This window comes from Petaurus breviceps, unplaced genomic scaffold (genome assembly GCF_028583685.1).
Source record: "Petaurus breviceps papuanus isolate PSGF00001 unplaced genomic scaffold, PetGlider_PUasm1.0 556, whole genome shotgun sequence".
Taxonomy (NCBI): Eukaryota; Metazoa; Chordata; class Mammalia; order Diprotodontia; family Petauridae; genus Petaurus; species Petaurus breviceps.
In genome coordinates, this window is record NW_027186374.1 from 685,840 (window position 1) to 691,715 (window position 5,876).

Below are 5,876 nucleotides of genomic sequence, written 5' to 3' on the forward strand. Positions count from 1 at the left end.
TCCGCACATTTGGTCTTTACAGTCTTCTAAATAACCCCTAGCCACGGCTCCTCTCCCTTCTCCTCTCTTCCTCTTCTCCCCCTCCTCCTCCTCCACCTTCCCCCTTCCTCCTCCTCCTCCCCCTCTCCCTCCTCCTCCTTTTCCTCCTCCTTTTCTTCTTCCTCTTCTCTGGCTTTGAGGAGGCCAGTTTGCTCCCTGGCTGCTCCCACTTGCTGTCCTCTCCTCTGGATTTCTGACCCGAACTTCTGATCAGCTCTCTGGGTCCCTTTCAGGTCCGCCAGGCCCTTTCTCTCTAGATGCCCTTTTGACACAGTGCAAGGCCCTGCTTTAGAGATGGGGAAACTGAGGCTCACAGCAATTCCTGCAAACATTTAATAGAATAACAGATCAAAATTTTACGTAGCTTTGGAGTCTCCAAAGCACTCTCCTGACTAAATTTTTAATGAATGCTTACTCAGTGATTATTATTCACATAGTGGGATATATGTATATGTAATGAAAAGCTTATCTTCATTTCTACAAATAGGGAAACTGAGGCATTGAGTAGTTTCAATGAAACTAGAAACAATGAAACCAGAAACTAATAAACATTTGTTAAGTATCTACATAATAATAATAGCTAGCATTTATATTGTACCTAATGTGTGTCAGGCCCTGTGCAAATATCTCATTTGATCTTAACAACATTGGGAAGTAAATGTTATTATCTCCATTTACAGATGAAGGAACTGAGGCAGACAGAGGTTAAATGACTTACCCAGGGTCACACAGGTAGTATCTAAAGCTAAATTTGAACTCAGATCTTTTTGACTCCAGGCCTAGCTCTCTAGGTACTGTGGTGCAGTTAGAAGCCCCTAGATATTAGGAGCTGGAAATAAAAACACAAAAGTGAGACTCCTTGCCCTTGAGGGACTCATGCTCTATTGGGGGAGGGAGCAGAATAAAACATATTTGCCGATAAAGAAATACAAAACATATGCAAATAACTATAAGACAATTAGGACTCCAAACTGTGCAAGACTTTAAAAAACTTTATCCTAAAGGTAATAGGGAGTCACGGAAACTTCCTCAGCAGGATAGTAGTGGTGTTATTATACATGGAGTTTGGAATATTAATTTGACATCTTTGTGGAAATTAGATTAGTCAGGGGAGACACTGGAAGCATTGAGAGCAAGAAAGAAACTATTGCAGTAGTGTGAGGGAGAGGCAATTTGTTCATAGATTAGATAGATGATACAGTGATGGGATAGAGGGATAAATGATAAATAGATAGATAGACACAATCCTTTTGTTGAATCCTTATGATGCACCAGGCATTTTACTGAACTAGATGAGTTCTGTCATGAATGAAAAGAACTGAGCAAATATAAGAAATTTTGAGGAGGTAGAATCAGGAATGCCTGGCACCTGGCTGGGTGGGAAGAGGAGGGATAAAATAGAGGGATACAAGGATGATTCCGAGGAAGAAAATCCAGATCCCTACGAAGGTGATAGTACCTTGTGGATAAATAGTGAAGTTGGGAAGAAAAATGGGGTTTGGGGAGGGAGAAGAGTAATTTAGTTTTAAACGTGTAGGGTTTGAGATGCTTATGGAACATTCATGTGGAAGACTCCAGCAGGCATTTGCATTTGGAGATGCAAGTCTAGAGATCAAGAAAGAGCTGATATGTAGATTCTGAAGTTATCTCCATTAAGAAGATTGGTCAATCTATGAAGAAAGATTAGGTTGCTGAGAGAGAGTAGAGAGAGAAGAAAAGAAGAGCCAGGGAAGAGTGCTGAGGAATACTCATTTTGAGGGGACAGGGAATGGATGATAAACCCAGGAACAAGGACCAAGAGAAATCAGTTATACAGAAGGAAAAGCAAGGGAGGTCATCGTGAGTAAAATCCATAATGAAGAGAGTATTCATGAGGAGAGATAGGTCCTCAAGATCAAAATGCTTCCAGGACACCAGGAAGGATAAGGACTGAGAAAAGGCTATTGAATTTACAAGTTAAGAGATCAGTGGTAACCTTAGAAAGAACAATTTCATTTGAAAAGTTGGGTTGATCTCCACATTGTAGATGATCTACAAGAGTGTGAGGCAAGAAAAAGGACATGAACATAGACAGCTTTGCCAAGGAGTATGGCCATGAAAAGGAGGAGAGATATGGACCAAGCTTGAGCTCTTGTGAGGACAAGAACACTTCTCATCTTTCCAGTATTTATCCATTCCCAAAGCACTTTCTCCAAAGTCCAGTCAGCTCCTGTTGTAGGGAATTTCATATCCTTTTCACATATAAGGATCTGAAGCTTATGGAGGGAAAATGAAGTCTCCAGGGTCACACCAATGGCCTGGGGCAGAGTGCATTTGGAAAGTGAGTTCTCAAATTGAGGCTTCAGAATTTTTCAGTTGCAAATCTTGTTCTGTCTTATTGCCATAGTTTTACAGACTCAGAACTGGAAGGGATGCCAGAGACCATACAATCCAATCCCTTCATTTTATAAATGAAAAAAATGGAGATTCAAGAACACTTTGTACCCAGGACCTCTGATAACAGAACTAGTTGTTCTCACTTTTTTTTTTAAGCAATTGGGGTTAAGTAACTTACCCAAGGTTATACAGCCAGTATTTTTTGTGTGGGTGTTAAGTATCTGAGGCTGGAACTGATCCCAGGTCCTCCCGACTCTGGGGCTGGCGCTCTTGCTCACTGTGCCACCTGGCCACCCCTTGTTCTCACTTCAATAACATGACCCCTCATATTTCCTTATGTGACTGTATCCCCAGCACTTAGCTCAAAGTCTGGCACATAGTAGGTGCATAAGAAATGCTTGTAGTGAATTGTAATTGAAATAAAATGAAATCAGAGGTATTTGGGTGCCTTTGAACAAATCATTTAAACTCTAGGGGCCCCAGCTTCCTCATCTTAAAACAAGGAGGTTGGATGACGTTGTATTTTTCCAGCCCCAACACGAACCTATGCTGATTACACTCATCTCTGACCCATCATGCTTCTAATCTGCAGAGTCCATTTGAGGATTTAAAGAGATTCCACCCTGTAAAAGTCATTAATTGTTTCATGTATGTGAGTCTTGTCTCACCAATTATTCCATAATTATTCTCCTCCCGAGAGCAGGGCGGATCAGGGCAATGGCGTACTTTTGGATGCCACACCATGCCTAGCATAATATGGTAGACCACTGGACTTGAAGTCAATACACTTGTGTTTGACTTTCAGTTCTCCTCCTAATGCCCCCTCTGGTCCTGACCTTCCTCCTCTATTCAGTGAAGTAGAGGACTATGTGATCTCCAAAAATCTCCCCCAACATGATTCCTAAAATTCTGGAATGTCTTCAGTAATGACTTATCAACTCAGATTGAAGTCACTCAATGGAACCAGGAGCATTTCTTCCTAAGACTGAGAGTGACCAAGTTCTAATGTAAGATCCCTCTCCGATTTTTTCAACAATCTTCCTTATGTTAATAGTCTCCTCAAGCTTCCTGAACCTCTTTCTGTAGGTCAGAAAATTATGAATGCTAATTAATCTGAATGTTTCCCTCTCATGTAAACATTATCTTTGGAGTTTCTGGTGTGGAAGTTTTGATAAAGCCAACCAGCTGGTTGGGTGGAAAGGGGCTGAGATTCTATTTAGAACCAGAATTGTTTACCCATTTCTATCACTACTCTCCTGGGTCCTTGGCCAGGTCTCTCCCCTTCTCTGGGCTTCATTTTCCTCATTTACAACATCAGGGGATGGAACTAGATGGTTTCTAATGTCCCTCCCAACTCTGACAACTTATATTCCATGGTCTTGATTCTTCCTAGCTCTCTGACGCTATCTCTCTCTGACTCTATCTCTCTCTGACTCTATCTCTTTCTGTCTCTATCTTTGACTGTCTCTTTCTCAGGTTTTTTATTCTGTGCTCTACCTCCTAAGGTCTCTTTTATCTTGGACATGTCTTATTCTGTATGCTAAAACTTTCCCACTCTGATATTCTGCATTCTATGCTCCTAGGTGCCTTTCAGCTCCTATATTCTGTGTTCTATGTTTTAAACAATGAGAAACTAGGTGGTTCAGAGAATAGAACGCTGGACCTGAAATAAGGATGACTCATCTTTCTGAGTTCAAATCTGGCCTCAGACACTTACTGGCTGTGTGACCCTGGGCAAGTCACTTAATCCCATTTGCTTCATTTCCCTTCTCTGTAAAATGATCTGGAGAAGGGAATGACAGAGCACTCAGCCAGCATTACCAAGAAGACCCCGAATGGGCCCCAGTGAGTTGGATGTGACTGAAGAACAGCAGTACCAACAAGTGTTCTCAGCTCCCTCTGGGTTGGCCACTCTCGGCTCTGTGTTCTGAAATGTGGCTTTTCTGCCTGATGCTTGCAGATCCCTCCAGCTCTGACATCTGATGCTCCATGTTCTCTGGTCCCTCCCCACTCTTCACTTCCCTTAGTGAAGGAATTTGCCTTGTTCCCTGCCAGTTAGCCAGCACTCTCTCTAGGCACAGGACTGGAAGGAGCTGTTTGTAGGGCCACGCAGTGCGGCCTCTCAGGCCCCAGATGTTTCTCCTGCAGGCTTGGCTGCAAGGGCGCCATCTAAAGCGGGTGTTGCTGTTACCCCATAGGATGGTCCTTCCCTATCCTCTCATCTAACAACATCCCTTAATAGTTCCTCCTTCCAGTGATGCTATGTTGTAACACCGTCAATTGGTAACACATATGAATTGTCTCCTGCCCTCGAGGACCCTCTGGAAAATGAGATGCTTTAAATAAAATGGAATGCACAGTTCTTCCTGCCTGGTTGTTTGCTTTTTTTTTTTTTTTTAAGCTTGTGGATCTGGGAGACTGGCTTTGTTTTACCAACTTCATTATCTCAACAGTGATGTCTGATACAGTAAAGATAATAATACATTGGAGACTGAATAGCAAAGGGACAATTCACTGTCTCCGAGGAGTGCTATCCATAAAACGCTCCAGCAGCCTTCTGCCGGGGTCTTGAGGCCAGACTGCAGGGTCCTGTGCCTCACCGGTGGGCTAGGTGATATTTCATATGGCCTCAGAACTGCCTCTTTGCCTCATATGCTAGGAGCTGTTCTGATGTGCCCTTGTGCATTTTTTTTCAGAACCACAGTCACAGAACTGGAGAGCTAGATGTGTAGAACACAGAAAGCCAGAGCTGGAAGGAAATCTTAGAACACAGCACGTTAGAACGAGAAAGGATCTTGGAAGAAAGAATATTTGATGTGGAAGTTGTGGTATAATGTTTATATATATGCATATATGTATACACACATGTACACATGCATATAGATATACATATATGTTACATACATACAATATATACATGTGTGTATAGTGTCAAGAATGATGAGAGTGTCCTTGGAGACCACCCAATCTCATTTTATGGAGGGTAAACTGAGGCTCAGATGAGTAAAATGACTTGACCAATGTCACCAGGCAGTCCAAAGACATAGACACTGTGCTTATTTGGTCCCAATCTTCCCTTTCAGCTGAGGAGATCAGTGAATTAGTTGCTAGGATTCGATTTGTGTAAGTTCAAGCCTTTCCCTCTCTACTTGGGGCTTGGTCTTCCTTCAGGAGACAATGACTGGAATCCCTGGCAATTTTGTGGCGTTGGCTGGATAACAAGGGAATACCATGGACAGATCCCTGGAAGCTGACACTCCTCGTGTTTATGATCTGCCTTCCCAGTCATCTCCACACCAGGCTGCGTTCACTGCAGCCATCATCCCCTTCTCCCCGCCCTGGATCCTTGGACTCTGCCCCTGGAACCATGGACTCTGATAGTTGTGCTTTCATCTACTCTTGTCCAGATTCTGGCCTCCAGGATCCTTCCTGCCCAAATCCACCTCAAAGGGCTTTTAAAT